The sequence below is a fragment of the Macaca fascicularis genome, chromosome 13, assembly GCF_037993035.2.
Source record: "Macaca fascicularis isolate 582-1 chromosome 13, T2T-MFA8v1.1".
In the NCBI taxonomy this organism is placed as follows: domain Eukaryota; kingdom Metazoa; phylum Chordata; class Mammalia; order Primates; family Cercopithecidae; genus Macaca; species Macaca fascicularis.
Genome location: NC_088387.1, coordinates 120,134,174 through 120,155,378, shown reverse-complemented (window position 1 = coordinate 120,155,378; position 21,205 = coordinate 120,134,174). Strand labels below are relative to the sequence as shown.

At 45.8% G+C, this 21,205-nt stretch overlaps 1 protein-coding gene across 50 annotated transcripts in view; it reads right to left on the bottom strand.

Moving 5' to 3' along the window:
* MYT1L (myelin transcription factor 1 like) overlaps nucleotides 1-21,205 on the bottom strand; it is a 532,999-nt gene that overhangs the window by 205,472 nt on the left and 306,322 nt on the right. For all 50 annotated transcript variants that reach the window (XM_045369879.2, XM_065527489.1, XM_045369877.2 and 47 more), the window contains one exon: nucleotides 3,781-3,937. The gene's annotated coding sequence lies outside the window, so the exon portion shown is untranslated. The remainder of the gene's footprint in view (nucleotides 1-3,780; nucleotides 3,938-21,205) is intronic.

Here is a 21,205-nt window from a genome sequence, read left to right as displayed (position 1 = left end):
AAGAGCTCGTGAGGCGGGGCTCATGACACCCCAGCGTCTGTCCACCTTCTCCATAGTTAGTTCCTGAATGTATGAGGTGGTTGTTCTTCCCTTCCAAAGTTTTAAAATAATACTTGGCTAGTTTTTCCCCCTTTCCCCTATCAAATAATTTATCACATTCTGGTTTTGGCTGTTGTCATTTTATCCCGTTTCCTCGCATCTGCCTGGACGCCACACTGGCCCATGCCGGATCCTACCAACAGGGAGCATTGCTGGAGTCCCCAGGTGTCCCCTCCTCCGCCTTCCTGTCCATCCCCGACTGCCCCGCTGTGATGCCATCCGTCCAGGAATTCTCGGGCTTAAGAACCCAGAGTGGTTCTCTGCTGATTACCTCAAGTCTAGCAATAATGCCTCCTTTTCCTTACCTGCCTTTGCAAAATTTTGACTAAGACAGTGAAAGAGATCTGACTTAACCCACTCCACCTTGCTTCTAACATCCAAGCTGTCCTTGTTCATTCCTGGGCACAGGCTGAATTAACTTTGGGAGAAACTTAGTTTAAACAAAGAAGGTAACAGCCCTTTCCCAAAGCTGACCTCCTTCTTGCCTGGGGACTACACTGCCCTTGTAGAACTAACAGCAGCCATAGATTAAAAATTATGGTTTAGGAGTCATGCAGCTGGAGGCTACAAGATTCTGACCCTCCCTAAACTGCTCCTAAGATCAGTGCTGAGGTCAGGAAATTGAGACCATCCTGGTTAACACAGTGAAACCCTGACTCTACTAAAAACACAAAAAATTAGCCGGGCATGGTGGTGGGCACCTGTAGTCCCAGCTACTCAGGAGGCTGAGGCAGGAGAATGGAGTCAACTTAGGAGGCAAAGCTTGCAGTGAGCCGAGATCACGCCACTGCACTCCAGCCTGGGCAACAGTGCGAGACTCTGTCTCAAAAAAAAAAAAAAAAAAAAGAATCCATACCCTTTTTAGTAATGTGTGATCACGGGGCTTCTGGAAGCACTGGTCACCTTAAATTTTATTCCATCCTTGGCTTTGGTTGAGTAAAGCCATGTGTCTTGTCATTTCCCTGGCCCCCAGGGAGGCTAAGCATTCTCTCACGCCTTCCCCGTCTGCATCTCCTCTTCTGTGAAATTGTGATTCATATCCTTTCCCTGTTTTTCTTCTTTCTTTTCACGTTTTTCACATCGATTCGTAATAGCTCTCTGTACATTGCGGTGCTAATGCCTTCACCCACCTTATCTGTTGCCAGTATTTTCTTCCAGCTTATTGTTGATACTGTTTTGTTATTTTTCCGTTTTGCTGATGGTATTTTTTCCCACGTATACATAAACGTTTTCGGTAATTCAGTCATTTGAAAAGAATCCCAGTCTCCATGGCCTGTCTGTGACTTTCTCACTGAGGCTTGCATTTTGGGGGGAGTGGCCGCATCCCCCCATGGTCCCGTTCCTTCCCATGCCCTCACCAGGCTCAGCCCTGGTCTCATGCCCTGCTCCCTCCTCCCAGCGAGTCCTCCTAGGGGCATCTGGCTTCCTCCCCATCCCGGCAGGCTGTGCTGCATCCTGGTGATGTTCAGAGGTGTCCGGTCCCTCCCTAATGAATGCCTGTCCCAGAGGATGTGTGGTTACAGTGCAAGTGAAGAAACAAGCTATCTCTTTTCGATAGCTACAAAACACAAATGTAACGAAAGAGCTGCTTTTAATAAGTAACAGACAGTTTTCTGTACTGCTGACCTATAGGCCTGCTTCCCAGACTCCATCTGGTTTATATCCAGCATTTTCTGTCTCTACTTCTCCCAAATTCAGGTTTTAGAGATGTGGTAAAAAAATTTAAAATCAAAAATTCAAATATGTTTTGCCATAGAAAAATATAACTAGAACTTCCCATTTTTGCAGGTATTTGAAATTATCTTAAAGATTTTTCCAGTTTCCAAATTCTTTTTAATCCATTTTTTAAAATTACTCTACTTATTTTTTAGGGGGAGGAAAATACTAAAAGAATAAAGAACAGAAAACTTAGAGAATCCTGTGTCTACGAGTGATAGAATGTGGACTCTGCGACATACGTTAAATATTCACGGGGGTGGAAATATGTTGTTCTACAGAAAACTGATAGAAATGAAAATGCTCTGAAGATTATTAAATGGGAAACATGAAGTTTAGAGACAGGGCATGGGCTTGGAATAGTTTTGTTTTTGTTTTTTCCTACTTACTGTGTCTCTTTAACTTTCAGGCCTCAATTTTATCATCTGCACGAACTATGTCACAGGAATGTCTTTCCCGTGTGTTCATGTGACAGTCGGTGGATGTGAACATTCTAGCACGTGTGGAAGAACCCGGAAAATGCACAGGGCTCCACACGCATAAGGGGGTGCTGCCATGTGCCTGGTGCGGTAGCTGTGAGTTCACCAGACTGTCGTCCTCACTGAGCTCTCTTTCCGGGAGTGCCCTTCTCCATGAGAGAAACGCACCACTAATATCACACTGCCCTCCAATCAAGGAGCAGGAATAGAAAAAAAAAAAAAAGCATCAACAAGAGCATTCTAAATAATAGGAGAAAACCCTTAAAAAACCCTGCCTGTTGCAGAAGGAAAGAGGAAGTTCTAGAAAGGGTGGAAGAGAAGAGGAAGGAGTATTATGTTGTCAGCACAGCCGCTGTAGGGGGAGGACCGAAGGAAGCGAGCGGGTGGTCTCTCGCTGACCACTGCTGGGTAGTGGCTGAGCGTGAGCGAGGCCACCCCGTGTGGGGTCGGACACAGAGGCTTTGTCCCCGGGTGATGGGCGTGGGACCAGCTGAGGCCGAAATCCCCGTCCCAGCCAACACTGCCTGGGCTTGGTGCTCCTTTCTCAAGGGGAGTCCCAGGAGAATGCGGTAGGATTCTCAGAGCCGCTGCACTGGGCAGGTGCCAGGGAGGTGGGCAGTGCTTTGCCCAGGACCGCCCCAGGGGACAGAGGCAAGTGACAGCTACAAGAGGGAGGACGGAAGCTGCTCTCTTTGTTTCTTAGAATCCAAGATGGGGTCAATCCAGCCATCAGAAAAGAAGAAGTGACGGACATAAAAGAGGAGAGGGGGAAATCTGAAGGAATGGTTTAGAAGAAAAAGCCAAGATACCTTCTGAGGATGGAAAGTGGAAGAGGGAAGGGCCGGAGAGGCCGAGGTGGAGGAAGCGGTGTGCAGACTGATTGTTTTGACCACATAAGGAAGTGGTTTGTGGACAATGTGGTCTGGAACAGGCTAGCAAACCCAGGCTAGGAGATGTGAGTGCTGCTGTTTAACTCTTTTCACACACGCAGAGAGCACACAACCTAACCGTCTACAGTGGGGGCCATCCTGCCTCAGTGTGGGCTGCACAGAACCGAGTGTAGACAGGCCGCCTTTACCTAGTGAGTGAGGGCCGCCCTGCCTCAGTGTGGGCTGCACAGAACCCAGTGTAGACGGGCTGCCTTCACCTAGTGAGTGGGGGCCATCCTGCCTCAGTGTGGGCTGCACAGAACCCAGTGTAGACGGCCGCCTTCACCTAGTGAGTGAGGGCCGCCCTGCCTCGGTGTGGGCTGCACAGAACCGAGTGTAGACGGCTGCCTTTACCTAGTGAGTGAGGGCCGCCCTGCCTCAGTGTGGGCTGCACAGAACCCAGTGTAGACGGGCCGCCCTGCCTCAGTGCGGGCTACACAGAACCGAGTGTAGACGGGCCGCCCTGCCTCAGTGCGGGCTGCACAGAACCGAGTGTAGACGGGCCGCCCTGCCTCAGTGCGGGCTGCACAGAACCCAGTGTAGACGGCCGCCTTTACCTTACAGGAAGTCTTCTCTCCTAGGAATGGAGGCAGCGTGACTCCTGGCAGGACGCAGGCCCAGAGTCAGGGGCTCGCTCTAAGCTCTACTCCTGGTCCTCTCCAGCTTGTGACTATGGCAAAGTCACTTAATCTCTCTGTGCCTTGATTTCTCCATCTGCAAAATATGAAAAGCAACATGCAGCACCTCATGAATTCATCACCACCTTAGGAAGAGACATACACAGGGCGTCGTCCTCTTTGCAACTGTCAACACGCACACGTCAGCTTCCTCCAGGAAACAAAAGTTCTCTTTCATGTCCGTGAACAACGCATTCCCCTTTACAATTTATTCTCCTAGATTTGACGCCTGCTGTTTGGACTGTGACCCTTGCCCAGGCTCCTGTGGGAGCAAGCCCCGGCTGGGAAGGTTTGTTCTCTGCCAGCTACGTCAGCTCTGCGCTCTGTGCTCTGTGCTCTGTGCTCTGCCTGAGACGGTTCCATGAGCTCCCAGTTCCTGTGGACCAGAAGCCCTGCGCGCAGCCATGTCCTCCCTCCTGCCCAGACTCGGGGTAGGCTCAGCCCGTGCGGCAGCATCGGAGGAGCTCCACACCAGGATTCCCACTGTCACCCTTATTCATTCTGTGATGTCTCCAGGGACTTCTGGGGTGAGAGGATCAGCCTAGTCTCCTTAAAATTGGTAGAACTTAAAACCTTACAAAACACTTTCTTACCCGTTATGTCATTTGGCCATCAATTGAACTTTATGTGAATTTTACGAATAAAGAAACTGATACTCAGAGAGGGTGAAATACGTGCTCAGAACTCCCCAGTTAGTCAGAAGGAGAGAATAATTGAAACTGAATTATCTGTGTTAAGATCTAGTACAGTTCTTCCCACCGTGAATGAAGGCTGTCCCTACACATGCTCAGGAAGGACCCGCAGCGCTGAGATACGGGTCAGGGAATCTGAGTCTCGCCACTAGGTCCTAGGGGAGCCTTGGGTGGTGGCACTGGATAGCTGGCCCCTTATGATTTCCATTCCAAAGGATTCAGTGCTTCCTGCTCTCCAGGGTTGACAGGACTAAAACTCTCTGGGCTGTTTTGAACCTCAACAGGTCAAGTGAGCCGACAGCCCTGAGCCCCTGCAATGATGCAGCTTAATGCAGATAACCATCATGGAAGTGCCGTCCCACTTTCTATGCAATTCCTCATTTGAGCAACAGGAAACCAGAGAGGGGAGTTAAATAAGAAACACAGGGAGTCATAATAGGGCCATTTTCCCCAGAATTCGCCAATCTTTTCCTTCGACCTGGAAACTAGCCCACCTCATCCACTTCTGCTGACCATTAGGGACTGAGCCCCAAACCCTTCCCTGTGTACTTAATTTTCCCCAAAGAACAACTTCATCCACACAAACAGTTAATAAGGGATGGAGCATGTATATCTTGTCAAGAACATAATGGTGGATATGAACCTCAGAAGGTTAAAAGTCCTGATTAGTCCCTTGAAAGAGAAAGGAATTAGACCAAATTGATCTTTTTTGTCTACTACATTGTAGTTTAAAACAAAAGAACTTCTCTTACCCCTTTGGATATAATAACTCCCCTACACATTACCATGAACTCTGAACTATCTTACAGAATCCTCTGTTATGCGAGACCCCAGGGCCCACACAATTCCTACCCGCCTTTGGATCTTATGTGCCTGCTCCTAGTGGTTAATATGGATTCACTGGAAAAACAAAAAAGAAAACGAAAGAAAAAGAGAAAGAAAATGTTTGCATTGCCCTGTGAAGATGGATTCTAACTGCTCAGACAACGCTGTACATGTGACTCAACCAACAGGCAAAATCTTTAATGGTTAAACAATTTTCAATTAGACAGAATGGGGTTATAAAAGCACTACCACTTACTACTTCATGATTTGAGCATGTTGTTGTATAAGCATTAATTTCCTAGACTTTCAATGTCTGAATTAAATAATATATCAAAAATGTCTGGCTTATCATTAAATGCTCAATAAATGATAATGGGCAGTGATATTAATATCACTAGATACCGATTTATTAGTATGCATTTTCAGTTTCTAATTTCTAACTGTGATGATCTAGACAAGCAGCAAAGGTTACATACAGAAAACTCTGGCTCCCAACATGGGAGTGTGACCAGTGAGTCTGCCCACCCCTGACTGAGGGCTGAGTCTCTGGGACTCTGCTAGACACGGCTAACGCAGTAGAAAACAGATGGGTAAGACATCGCTACATAAACTCAATGGAAGGTGGAGAGAAAGAATAGACAGAAGCTGGAATGGACATAGTTGCAATCTTAAATATGTAGAAAAATAATTTACTTTGGGTGTAAAGACAAATGGAAAGTATGAAAGAACAGAAAATTTAAAAATATAAAAATGTATTTTTGGGTAAAAAAGAAATTCCATGGCCATCTTTAAATTTACCACCTTTGGGGTCAATAAATGAGAAAAATCTATTAAAAGAAAAAAATTAAAATGAGTTAATACATTGGCAACATGCTCAGTTTTCATGCTGTGTCATATGTGGAGTGTTTTTTTTTTTAGTAAATTATTTTATAAAGCTATAGTTATTTTAAAAAGCATTTTGCAATCAGCTAATGTCACTGGAATATTGGTAATAATATCAAGAAACATACATATGACTAGCTCATATCTAAAAATTAAAGTTATTAATGAATGACAAGCAAACTATGCTACAATTCATATTCATAGTATAAATTGAAATGGGTGTGAGGTTTTATTAAAGTTGTCATACAAAGCACGCTCATTTGTGGGATTTTATGAACAATAACCTTATGCTAGACAATGCTCCTTGAAGAGCCAACAGAACAAGGAATAATGATGAGATGGAAGAAGTTCCCTGCCTGAAATCCGTCCACGTTATTCTCATCAGAAGGTGGCTGCACATGACTCCAGAACAAAGGACTGCACAAAACCCAAGCTCCCCTCGCTGGGCAGGAGCAGGGCAGCGAGTCTGTCCCCCCAGCCTCTGCGGCCACCACTGGTGCACGGAGTCCTGTCCCGGGGCGGGGGTTCGAGTCCACACTCCAAGCCTCTGCGGCCACCACTGGTGCACGGAGTCCTGTCCCAGGGCGGGGGTTCGAGTCCACACTCCAAGCCTCTGCGGCCACCACTGGTGCACGGAGTCCTGTCCCGGGGCGGGGGTTCGAGTCCACACTCCAAGCCTCTGCGGCCACCACTGGTGCACGGAGTCCTGTCCCAGGGCGGGGGTTCGAGTCCACACTCCAAGCCTCTGCGGCCACCACTGGTGCACGGAGTCCTGTCCCAGGGCGGGGGTTCGAGTCCACTCTCCAAGCCTCTGCGGCCACCACTGGTGCACGGAGTCCTGTCCCAGGGCGGGGGTTCGAGTCCACACTCCAAGCCTCTGCGGCCACCACTGGTGCACGGAGTCCTGTCCCAGGGCGGGGGTTCGAGTCCATTCTCCAAGCCTCTGCGGCCACCACTGGTGCACAGAGTCCTGTCCCAGGGCAGGGGGGTTGAGAACCTACCAAAATCCCCCTTTTGTGGCTCCTAGTTCATTTTTAAAAAAATATTTAAAGTCAGAGGCAGAAATTTCCTCTGGACATCTATTTTAGGCAAGCAAGTTATCCGACCTATTTTGTTTCTGTGTATTTGATTTTGAAAACCAAGCATTCGTAAGTGGCCATCTCCAGAACTGGCCTGAGTGCCGGGCGCCCCGCCCTGGGCTGGGCAGGTCCCATCTCAGCGGGACCACAGGGTGGGTGTGGTGTGTAGGGGCTGTGCCGGCACCCCTCCCCACTGCCCCACCCTCCGGCTACAGCACTCCATGTGACCTGAGGGCAGGGGGTTGTTTATTTTGGGTTCCTTATGAATCCCATGGTTTGAGTGTCCTACACCATTCATTCTTGGATTTCTTCTCCAGTTTGTAGACACAGAGCCCCAGGCATTTTTCAGAATGGGGACCTCGAGGCAAGGGTTCCGAGGCCCTGCATGTTGGAAATGTCTATTTCACTAAGGGGATAATCATCTCTCCCAAGACTGCAAAGGCCTTGAGGCTATTTTATCCTACGCTATGCATGTATAGTGTTCAGGTTTATGAACGGCTCCACTCCATCGCCAGGCCAGTCTGCAGTCTGATCCTGGTTCCCCCGGGAAGCTCAGAAGCACGGGTTTTCTCTCTAAACAGCGCTACGGTCTTCTCTTTCTGTTGGTTTTCTGGAGTTTGATGAGTTTAGGTTTTTTTCATTCTTACTGCTTGACATGAGTGCCCCCACACAACCTGAAAACTGTTCACCTCTCAGAACTTTCTTCTTTCTTTATTAATTTTCCCCTCTTTATTTCCTTTATTATTATTAGTTTGTTTGAATTTCTACTACTAAATGGATTTGGATTGTTGGATTGTCTAAATTTATCTTCCATTGGTTTCAGCTGTTTTTTTTTTTTTTTTTAATCTCTTTTTCTTCTCTACGTTCCGGGAGGGTTTCTAACATCTACCTTTGACTTCCTCAATTGCACTTTAAATTTTCAGTACTCCAATTTTAATTTTCAAAATTAGCTTTTGTCACAGTCATACATTTGCATTTATTTTGGTGAATTCTTGTCTTTACAAGAGGATAGAGATCAAGTCGCACTACTGTGTGATTAATATCTCACACAAGGTACCTTACATGTAAACAGCTGATCAATAATAGAGTGAGGAAATAAAGGGAGAAAGAAGTGAGTGAGGGCGTCTCTGCTCAGGGCCGGTGCTACTGTGTCCCCGCTCCTCACAACTGTAGAAAGTGGGTGTTACCAGGCCCCATTGTGCAGATGGTGGACAGAAGCTGGAAAGAGTACACAATTTGGTCATTTTTGCACAGTTTATGAGTAAGTCATGAGAGTTTTTGAGTTTTCACAGGGTGTCCTGAAGCAATTCAGGCAAAAGTAAAATAGTGAACAATGTCAGGACCTCCTGGGTTCCCCTTGTTGGGCATGACCTCTTAGCACCTCAGAGTTCAGCTGAAAAAAAGGCCTGGTTCCAACCTGGTGCCCCGGGGATTCTTGGTTTACTTTCTCATTCCTTGAATGGGTCTTGTTACCTCCAGTTCCTCTTGCTCAGAGATGGGGGGTCACCTTCTTTCTACATGGAAACAGGATCGTGGCTGTCATGTTTTAACCCTGCTCCATGGTGAGAAGTAGATTTTACATCTTGATCCTGTGTGCACATCCTATGTATATTGTAGAGAGATTCGAAACCATGATAAAATCAAACATTTCATAGAACAACACATTCTTAGTATGTATGACATCTTCAAATACTTTCCATTTTACTTCTTTTTGTTGATATTAGTACTGCCTCCTCAGATTGATATCGCAACTCACAAATGAATTGTGGCCACAGTTGGAGAAACACCGGTGTAAGTTAGCTGGGGTGTATTTTCTCCATGGTCTCTCGACCATGAGACTTGGTGTGTGATCGTGTGGTTGGTTCTCTGCTGCTGCCGGAACAGTGGCGCCTGCCTTGACTTCTTCCAGCCCAATACCTCATCACCACTTATGATAATAAGATACTGAAAACATTATCTATGATACCGGTTGTCAAGTACAGTTGTGTATCTCTCAGTTTCATATAGAACTCAATTTCAAAAGCTTTCTGTGTATGCCATATGCTTCAGTTGGTCTATCATTGGATGCCACTGGTAAGTGTCGGGCCACTGTTGTGCTCGAGGCTGCCTAAGAGACAATGAGGATGGAATGTATGAATTGACTCCAGAAGCATCCCAAGACCCTCAGGCCTTCAGTGGACCAAGCATTACACTAACTGCAAAAGGGTGTAATCATTTGTCCCTATTCACAGGGTAGGGTCAACGTTTTTCAGGGTAAATATTCAGCATGATAGTTTAGGCTTGTGATATGTGTCCCCACCCAAATCTCACCTTGAATTGTAATCCCCATAGTCCCCACATGTCAAGGGCAGGACCAGGAGGAGGTAACTGGATCAAGGGGGCAGGGTGGTTTCCCCCATGCTGTTCTCATGATAGGGAGTGAGTTTCAAGGGATCTGATGGTTTTAAAAGCATCTGGCATTTCCCCTGCTTGCGCTTCTCCTTCCTGCCGCCTTGTGAAGAAAGTGCCTTGCTTCCTGAGTTGATTAAACCTCTTTTCTTTATAAATTACTTAGTCTTCGACGTGTCCTTATAGTGGTGTGAGAATGGACTAATACATCTTGGGAATTACTAAGAACCAATCTGTGCCTCCACATCAACCCCAGGGTAAGCTTACAACTGCTATAAATATGCACCTGTTCTTCTTGAGTCCTCACCCCATTTCCCAGTTAGCCTTGCTCCATTCCCATGGCCTGCTCTGCACGGGGGGCATCTGTGCTTCTGGTGTGTGTGTCTCAACACAGCCTCACACTTCCTGCCAAAGGCCTTTTGGGCTTTTCCACGTGACGTTTCACACAAAGTATTGAAAAAGTCAGCAGGTAGGAGGGTCACTTATTAAAAACTCCTCCATGTTCCCTGTGACAGTGAACAGTAACTACCCAGGCCTGCAGCCCAGGCTCATCCACCATCATCCAGGCCCATGGCCTTGGCCTCTGGGTAGCTCCTCTCAGCCTCCCGGTGCCTCTCAGCAGAGCTCTTCTCTCCCTCCTGCTGTGTGGCTGGATTCCCGCTGACGGACCATGGCCTGGGGGCCTGCTGCTTCTTCCTCGGGCAGCCACAGGGGTTTCTCTCCTGCCCCTTCTCTATGTCTTTTGAGATGACCCCTTCCTGCAGCTGAGTCTTCAGTGCCACCCCATCACCTTCGAGGTAAGCCAGCACCCTGGTGTGGGGCCTGTGGGTGTTCAGGGCCACCGAGCCTCCTCCATGCCTGCACACCTCCCTGTGCGGACCCCCGCATTCCCTAAGTCTCCCCTCAGCCTCTGGGAGCAGCATCTGCTCTCATGGCCCCAGGCCTGGCTGCTTCAGACACCCCCACTCCACTCCCTCAGTGCACCATGCTTCCTTTTCCATCAAGAAGCATAATATATTGATTCATGCCTTTTGTGCATGCGTTCTTTCCTGCATGCGTTCTCTCCTGCATGTGTTCCCTCCTGCATGTGTTCTCTCCTGCATGCCTTCTTTCCTGCATGCATTCTATCCTGGATGCCTTCTCTCCTGCATGCATTGTCTCTTGCATGCCTTCTTTCCTGCATGCATTCTCTCCTGCATGCCTTCTTTCCTGCATGCGTTCTATCCTGGATGCCTTCTTTCCTGCATGCATTCTCTCCTGCACGCCTTCCTTCCTGCATGTGTTCTCTCCTGCATCCCTTCTTTCCTGCATGCATTCTCTCCTGCACGCCTTCTTTCCTGCATGTGTTCTCTCCTGCACGCCTTCTTTCCTGCATGCATTCTCTCCTGCACACCTTCTTTCCTGCATGTGTTCTCTCCTGCATGCCTTCTTTCCTGCATGCGTTCTCTCCTGCACGCCTTCTTTCCTGCATGCGTTCTCTCCTGCACGCCTTCTTTCCTGCATGCGTTCTCTCCTGCACGCCTTCTTTCCTGCATGTGTTCTGTCCTGCATCCCTTCTTTCCTGCATGCGTTCTTTCCTGCATGCCTTCTTTCTTTTGCACCCTTTCCTACTTCAGACACAAAGCACATCATTATGTGGTACCCTAACAGTCTGCTTACAAGCCTAGTTTCTCCATTGAATTTTAAAAAATAAATTTTATCATGTATATTTAATGTTTACAACATGTTGATATGGGATACGCATACATCACAGAACGCTTACTATAGTGAAACAAATTAACTTATTTATCATTCCGGTTACTTTTTTGTGACAAGAGCAGCTAAAATCTACTTACTTAGCAAAGCCTCTAACACAGTATAATTTTATTAACTTTAGTTTTCATATTGGGCATTAGATCTCTAGACTTGATCATCCCACATATCTGCTATTTTGCATCATCTGACTTATATCTCCCCATCCCCCCACCTATAACCACCATTTCACTCTCACCTATGTGTATTTGAGCTTTTATTTTAATTTTCACTTTTTTGAGACAGGGTCTTACTCTGTCACCCAGGCTGGAGTACAGTGGCGTGATCTTGGCTCACTACAACCTCTGCCTCCCAGGCTGAAGTGATCCTCCCACCTCAGCCTCCGAAGTAGCTGAGACTACAAATGTACATCACCATAACTGCCTAATTTTTGTATTTTTAGTAGAGACGGGGTTTCACCATGTTGGCCAGACTGGTCTCCAACTCCTGAGCTCAAATGATCCACCCCCTTCAGCCTCCCAAAGTGCTGGGATTACAGGCCTGAGCCACCGTGCTTAGCCTGAGCTCTTTAGAAAAAAAAAAAAGAAAAAATATTGTATTATCTCACATTTAAGTGAGATAACTTATTTATCATCTCTCATTTAAGTGAGATAACACAATATTTTTCTTTCTGAATCTGACTTATTTTAGCATAGTATTTTCTGCGTATATCTATATTGTGGCAAATAGCAGGACTGCATTCTTCTTAAGGCTGAATAATATTCCATTGAAGATATATATATCCCCCACATTTTTTCTATCCATTTGTCCACCAGGTTGCCTCTGTATCTTGGCTACTGTGAATCATGCTGCAATGAACATGGGCGTTGCAGGCATCCTTGCGAGGCATTGATTTTGTCTCCTTTGGGAATTTCCTCAGGAGGACTGGTGGGTCACATGGCTGTTCTATTTTTAATGTGCTCTTTTTCATAATGGCTGTACCAACCCACATTCCCATTACAGTGTGCAAGGCTTCCCTTTTGTCCACAACCTCACCAGCCCTTGTTATCTCTTGATTTTTGGATAATAGTTGTAAACCAAAAAGTATCTGAGATGGGTCTCAATCAGTTTAGAAGGTTATTTTGCCAAGGTTAAGGAAAAAAAAAAAAAAAGAACAGAATTACAGAAACAGTCTGTGCCTTTCTCCAAAGGTGAATTTGAGAGCTTCAATACTTAACAGGGAAAATTGGCACTTTACATAAGATAAGGTGAATGAGGAGTTGCTGCCTGTGGAGATATTTAACCTTTTATCTGTAGCTATCTACTTTGGAACAAAAGGAAAGGCAACTTCTTGCATGACTCAGCTTTCAGCTTAATTTTTTTTTTCTTTTGGCAGAAGGAATTGGGGTCCCAAGTTGTTATTTTCCACTCACACAGCTGTCCTTCCAGGTGTGAAGTGGTAACTTTTGATGAAATCAGCTTTGATAAATGGTTAACAGTGAGAAAATTCTGGGAGTGGAAGATCTGATCCAGCCAATGCCATTTTGCCTTCAGCCTCAAGCTGCCAAGTCAGCTTCAGGAGACATTTAGTTGACAGTTTAAATGATAATTAATAGGCCTTTCCCCCAGACCCAACTGCCTTTGTAAAGCTAATGAGAGACCACCCCGTGAGGGGGAGAAGTGGAGCCTGAATTCTGTTAAGGTGTAGATATTCATGATGGCCAGCCATTATTTCAGAGGTCCTGCAGAGAGCATCACTATGGTAGTACCTAAGATCGGCTTTTTGAGGCATCTTTTCAGGGTTTTTTGAATGCCTGATACCCATGGCTCCACGTGGACCCCCCAGTAGATGACTCTTTTGCTCCTGTGGCCCCACCCAGAAACCACTCAGTGCACAGCGGGAACTTTCCCACACCGTGACTGTATCCCAGTCAGTTGGCAGCAAGCAGCCACTGCCTGGGCGCCCCACCCTTTCCTAAAACTGTCCTTGAAAATCCCTTAACCTACAAGCCTTCCATGAGATGGATTTGAGTAATAACTCCATCTGCCACGGCCGCGGCCAGCCTGGCATTAATTAGACCCTTGGTTTACTGCAATGCCCTGGTCTTCATTTGTGCAGTAGGCAGGGAGAACAGGCCAGGAGGTGACGATGATGGCTTCATTTTGCATTTCCCGTTTGAGGAGTGATGTTGAACACCTTCTCATTTGCCTGTTGGACATTTTTATTTACTGTTTTAAAAAATGTCTGTGTAGGACCTTCGCTCATTTGAGGATTATTTGCCTTATTTTTACTCTTGATTTGTAAGAGTTATTTATACATTTTGGATATTAACCCCTTAATCAGCTGTGATTTGCAAACATTTTTTTCCCACTCTATAGGTTGCTTTTTCATTTTGATATTGTTTCTTTGTGCAGAAGCTTTTTAGTTTTGTGTAGTCCATTTATTCATTTTTGTTTTGTCATTTAAGCTTTTGGGTAACATTTTTAAAAGTATTGCTGTGACAAAGGTCGAGGAGATTTTTCCCAACATTTTCTTCTATGAGTTTTATGGTTTCAGGTTTTACATGTAGGGCTTGCATCCATTTTGAGTTTTTTTTTTTTTTTAATGTATAAGAGAAGGATCCAGTTCTATTATCTTCCATGTGAAAATTCAGTTTTCCCAGCACTGTTTATTGAAGGGACTGTCCTTTCCCCATTGCGTCCTCTTGGTGACTTTGTCAAAAATTAGTTGCACATACGTGTTTGAATTTATTTTGGGGCTCTATGTTCTGTTCCATGGGTCTATGGTTGTGTTTTTATGCCAGTATCATACTGCTTCAATATCTATAGCTTTGTAATATAATTTTAAATCAAGAAGTATGATTCCTCCAACTTTGTTTTTCCTTCTCAGTGTTTTTTTTTTTTTTTTTTTTTTTTTTTTTTTTCTGGCTTCTTGGAGTTTTTTCTGGTTCTACAAACATTTTAGGATATTTTCCCAATGTTTGTGAAAATAGCTATTGTTGCTATTGAAGATTTTAATAGGGATTGTGTTAAATCTGTATATCACTTTGGGTAGTATGGACATTTTAACAATATTAATTCTTCCTAATGAACATGAAATAGCTTTTCATTTATTTGTACCTTTTTCCATTTCTTTCTTTAATGTTTTATAGTTTTCAGTGTACAAATCTTTTACCTCCTTTGTTAAATTTATTCCAAAATATCTTTTTTGATGCTATCATAAATGGGATTGTTTTATTGATTTATTTTCCAGCTAGGTTATTATTTGTCTATACAAATGCTACTGATTTTTATATGCTGATTTTGTATTCTGCAACTTCACTGAATTCATTCATAATTCTAACAGTATTTTTGTGTGTAATCTTTGGGATTTTCCACATATAGGATCATGTCATCTGCAAATAGAGAAACGTTACTTCTTCCTTCTGAAATGGATCCCTTTTGTGTATTTTCTTTCATCTCTCATCTGACTGCTCGTTAGTACTTCTAATCCCATGCTGAACAGAAGTGGCAAGGCAGGCATCTCTGCTTTCTACTGGATCTTAGTGGGAAAGTTTCAGTTGCTCCCTGTTAGTTATGTTAGCTGCAGGTTTTACATAATAGCCTTCATAATGTTGAGGAACTTTTCTTCTATACTTAAACTGTTAAGAGGTGATTTTTGTTTTGTTTTGTTTTTGTTTTTGTTTTTTATCATGAAAGGGTGTTGAACTTTGTGAAAAGCTTTTTCTGTGTCAGTTGAGATGATCATGGGGTTTGAAAATCTTTCATTCTGTTAATGGGATGCATCACATTGATTTGCATATTTGAAACCAGCCTCCCATTGCATTTGAAAGATCATTCTCAAGCTGTGCAAAAGCTCTGCCTTTACATTTTGGGCATCTATGGGCTAAAATGGAGAGTACACCAAGGCAGTGCCCATCTGGCAGAACTTCAGAGTAGATTCTCCTGTTTCTCCTCCTGCTCAGCTGCTTTTCTGTGTAAAGAGTGAGGAAGGTGAGAAGCATAGGCAGCAGGGGATTAAGAAACAACTTGTTCCTAAATGACCCTTCAGGTCTGGGGGAGAACACTTTGAAGAATGGGAAGCCAAATATTTTTCCCCTAGACCTAGATGTTTGAAGCTGCAAGTCTGGAGGCTGACTATACGTTGTTAAGTTCTGCTTGGCTATGAACAAGCTGTGTAATGTGGGGACGGTTAGGTGCTGTCTGGGTGTAGACAGGGCCTGCTGCCAGTGACAGCAGTGTGTTAGGAAAAAAGGCACACAGGAGGTGCCGCTCTGCTGCTGTCTCTCCATCATACCCACAGATTCATTACACCGGGTCAAGTCTCAATATCTTCTGGATACACTCCCCATGGCTGCAACTACCCAATGATCGATCCGACACCCTTCTAGGAATGTTCTACCATTAAAAGACCAAAGATTAAATCCATGATCTTCTATACAATGGCTTTGTGAACTTTAAGATTGAGAAGCCACACCCACAGCTAACATCATACAGAACAAAGTAGGAGGGCAAACACTTCCCGACTTCAAAACTCACTACAAAGCAACAGCAATCAAGACAGAGTGGTGCCACTCTGTTCAGTGGAACAGAATCCATACCAAGACGCATCTACTGTCAACAGACTCTTCACAGGGGTGCCGGGGCTAGTCGAAGGGGAGAGAATCATCTTTTTAACCAACCAGACATCCCCATGCAAACAGGAGTACTCATTTCTGAGTACTTCAGCCCAGCAAGATGGAGTTGGTGGCAGCCTGCCTCCAGCATGTCCCTATCTCACACTGTATACAATAATAAACCCAAAATGGATCCAAGACCCAAACTTGGATCCATATACGAACTAAAACTAGGCTTGGCATGGTGGCTCATGCCTGTAATCCCAGCACTTCGGGATGCCAAGGCGGGTGGATCACCTGAGGTCAGGAGTTCGAGACCAGCCTGCCAACATGGCAAAACCCTGTCTCTAGTAAAAATAAAAAAAAATTAGCCAGGCATGATGGCGTGTGCCTGTAATCCTAACTACTAGGGAGGCTGAGGCAGGAGAATCACTTGAACCTGGGAGGCAGAGGTTGCAGTGAGCCGAGATTGCACCACTGTACACCAGCCAGGTTGACAGAGCAAGACTCCATCTCAGAAAAAAAAAAAAAAGAACTGTAACTATACAACTCTCAGATTTGGCAACATATTCTTAAATATGAGAACAAAAGCATGCGCAATAAAAAAGTAGATAAATTGAACGCTATAAAAATTTTGAAAACCAGACTTTTGTGTTGCAAATACACCACCATAAAAGTGGAAAAAAACAATCTACAGAAGGGGAGAAGATATTTAAAAATCATATACTGATAAGTGATTTCTACCCAGAATATATAAATAATTATTATAAATCAATAATAGAACGACAAATAACCAAATTAACAACTGGCAAAGGATCTGAACAGATATTTCTCCAAAGAAAATCTGCAAAAAACCCTAAACACGCAAAAAGATCGTCGATATCATTAGTCATCAGAAATGTATAAATCAAAACTACAGTGAGACCATGCTATGCCCACTGTGATGTCCAGAAGCAAACGTCAGATGCTGACAAGTGCTGGTCACTTGTCACTTGTATGTAGGGAGCCCTCATTGCACTTGAGGATGGCCCCAGGTGCTACAGCATGAGGAAATCAGAAGCTGCACATTGATGGTAAGAATGTCAACAGTACAGTCACTTTAGAAAACAGTGAGGCAGCTCCTGAATGGATTGACCAGAGTCGAGTCACTATGTGACCCAGAAATTCCACTCCTAGAGAAGCAATAAGAATGTGTTCACACATTCATATAAAGACTGTATATGTTTACTGTCGCTTTATTTGTGACAGCCAAAATGTAATCTCAAATTTCCATCTACGGATGAATGGATAAACAGAATGGGGCTTATTATATAATAAAATTCACTAATGTGGGATATATATGAATTCATAGATAACGAAATATGTATCTACCATAAAAAGTTATGAAGCACTGATAGATGCTACCACATAAATGAAGGTTTAACACATTATGCTAAGTGAGAGAAGTCAGTCTCAAATGGCCACGTCTAATGATTCTGTTTACATAAAAAGTACAGAATAGAGAAAGTTGCAGAGGCAGAAGGTACATTAGTGGCCATTCGGGGCCAGACTCGGGGAATGTGGGAGTGATGTGGTTTCTTTCTGAGGTGATGAAAATGTTCTAAAGTTGACTGGGTGACACTTGTTCCATATCTGTGACTATCGTAGGCCCCGCTTACTTGTGGTTTTCCTTTTCGTGGTTTCAGATACCCAAGGTCAACCATAGTCCAAAAATATTCAATGGAAAATTCCAGAAATAAACCATGATGAATTTTCCATTGTGTGCTCGTGATGAAATCTCCTGCCCTCCAGCTCCATCTGGCTGGGATGTGAATCATTTCTTTGTCCAGTGCGTCTGTCCACACCGCACACCCTACCCACCTGTCAGTCACTTGGGAGCCATCTCAGTCATGAGAGCCACTGCCATGGTACCTACCACAGTGTTGTATGCAGGGAGCCCTCACTGCACTTGAGGATGGCCCCAGGTGCTAGTGCACTGAGGCTGGCTTGTTGTCATCGCTTCACGTCATTAGTTATTATTGTTAACCTTTTCCTGGGCCGAAGTTTTAAACTAAACTTTACCGCAAATGTGTGTGCATGTGAAAAAACATAGTATATGGAGTTTTGGCACTATCCATGGTTTCAGGCACCCACTGGGGGTCTTGGAGTGTATCCCACAGATATGGGAGAAAATGCAATACTAGAATGCACTGAAGTGTACGCTTCCAATGGGTGAATTTTATGGCCTGTGAATTATAACTCAGAGTTGTTGATATATTCATGTGATGTCTCAAGGAACACTCAGGAAACACAAATGAAGCAACTAAGCCTCCTGAGCTACTCACTCCTGCCTCCACTTCCCACAGGCCCAGGGGTCACTTCCTCCCTGGACGCAGGTGCAAGGCTTCCCTCGAATGGCACATGGGAACCCCCTTTGTGCCCTTCTGCTCCAGACTAAGATCCTCAAGATCCTCACCCATCAGCAATGGGTCTGTGGGGCCTCTGACACCCTCCCATCCAGCCACTGGGCTCTGCCTCTTCACAGCCTCGCCTGGTGAGCCTGGACCTGAGGGCTCGAACCTGGAACATTAACACAAACTCATTGCCTGTGTGGCCCACTGGGGCCTGGAACCAGAGGCTCATGGAACCTGGAACCACAAGGGCACAAGGGCTCAGATACATGTTGCCATGCCCAGAATTCTGCTTCTGGCTGTAACTTTGGCTGCTGATCAGGGAATGTCTGGGGAGCCAGGCTTCAGATCACGTACTGCTCTGCAGGTCGGGAACCTGCTGGAGGCAGGCTGCCACCAACTCCATCTTGCTGGGCTGAAGTTCTCAGAAATGAGGGGCAATTCTCACCAGAAAGGCAAGAGCCCTGCTGCCCCAGGTGGGCTCCAAGAAGGGTGACTGAATTCTGCTAACACAAAGCACCCCTGCGGGTTCTGCAGTGCCATTCACGCATCCACGTGCTGCTGCGTGGAGGACTGTGCCCGCACCCGGGCGGTTTGGTTTAAGGTCACAAGTGTAGTCCTTCCCACATAAACCTTTTAAGGCACAGGTATGGCGAAGAAGTATTTGCTCCATGGATCACAGAAAGATTTGATCTTGCTGGAACTCCATTCTTATGACCAGAAATGTGGATGCCCATGACTTTTCCTATGCAGCCAATTTGCCTAGTAAATAACAACTAACTGCTAAGGAAGAACCAGATCAAGAGTAGATCACCTCTTTGCACCTTTTAAATGAAAGAAACTTTTGAGAGTGAGTCCAGTGCATCTCGTTATCATTTCACTTTTTTCCCAAGGGTAGGATAGGCAGGAATCCTGTCTTTTCCGTTATCATTCCACTTTTTTCCCGGGGTAGGACAGGCAGGAATCCTGTTTTTTTCCTGAGCAGTCAGAGAGAGTTCAGCTGCCTCTATCTAGTGGCAACGTGGGGATTTAATGCCTTAATAACTAGCCCTTGTCCTTGTGAACCGCCTTTTGTGGGCGGTCTCCAAGTTCCTTCCAAACAGTGACTTAATTAATGCTCACAGCAGGCCTGTGCTCCGGCAAACGTGAGAATCCGCCCTTCACTACGGACGGTCCCGGGAAGGCCGGTCGTCCTGGGAGAGAACCATGCAGGGCAGAGCTCATCAGCAGCAGACCAGAGTCAAACGAGTGGGTGGAAGGTCGTGTCTGCATGGAAGGTGAGGAGGTGTTTCTCCTCCTTCCTCTGCAGCAGGGAGCGCAGGCGTCTGCTGCTGGCAGCTTCTCAGGAGCTCCGGCATCTGTGTCTGGGCATCCCGGATGGGCACCCTGCCTGACTCTGATTCATAATCTGAGTGCTTAGCCCAGAGCCCAGAGCTCACAGAAGCAAAGAAATGAATGCAGATAAGATGTATTTAGGCCAAGAACAGCCAGCAAGGCAGGCAGCGAGTGCCAGCGCTGGGGCAAGCAAGAGGACTAGGTCCCAGGAGCTGAGGCGCAGCCGGCAGGTTTCCGGGGAAGAAGATTCACGGGAGTTCCCCTTAAGAGGGGTTAATTAAGCGGGCATCAGCCTAGCCCTGTGAGAAGCAGAAGCTAGAGAGTGTGCCGGAAAGAAAGGCTTTGGTGAGTCAGAGCGCAAGGCTTTTGAACTCTGAATTGAGATACTTTGATTTTTTTTCTCTTCTTACCTACAAAGGGCTATTGGATTTCTTGGAGTGACACAGTGTTAAAATCAAAATTGTGTTTTAGGTTGATCTTCTTGGCCCTAATTCAAAATGCAAATTTGCTAGCTTGGCCTGCACTTGTATCTGAGAACACCAGGTGTTCCGGTGTGGGATGAATCATCCAGTCGGCCACGTGGGTTTTACAAAGGGAGGCAGGGCCGCAAGAGCGCTGCAGTGCTGAAGAGAACGGTGCGAGGGCGGGGCCTTCAAGCACGCGGCCGCCAGGGGTCTCCGTTTCTGGGGACTTAATTTGGGCTCCATGATAATGACGGAAAGGAGGCAGTGCAGGTGCAGCACGCGGGATGTTCGCCAGCAGCATCCTTATCACACTTGATCCTCACAAAAAGGCCACGTTCTTGCATGGTTGTTGCCACCGTGCTCTAAAGATAAGGAAGCCATGGCTATGGGAGGCCAGGAAGCTCCTCCCGCAGCTGGGCCACCTGGAAACTACCTCACCTCCAAGCCTGCACCTTCTGGGCTGTGAAAGGGATCCTAAAAGGGCTATCTTTGGGCTTTCCAAGCAAAACACACATCAGGACACCTCATTAAGTAGCAAGTGTGCAAAACATTATATGAGTTACAAAGTTCTCTGCAAACTCAAGAGACTCTTGGCTGCTCTGGCTTTGCAGCTGCTTTAAAGAAATGGAAAGCCACATGGGGAAACAAAGGTGGAAGGAGAAGCCTGGGAGGCAAGGGAAGGAGGGGGGCAGGAGGAACTTCCTGCCAGCATACCGGCTGTCCACTCTGTCCCGGGTTCCAGGACAGGTTCTGTCTTATATTTCACTTGTTCATTTCCTTCAACAATCCCGTGAAGGGGCAGCCCTTTGTCTACTGTGCAGGTGTTGTGTAACTCATACAAAGTGAGATTCTGGCAAGCAGTCCAACTGGGGTCCCTCCAGGAATATGGGTGGAATTCCCAAG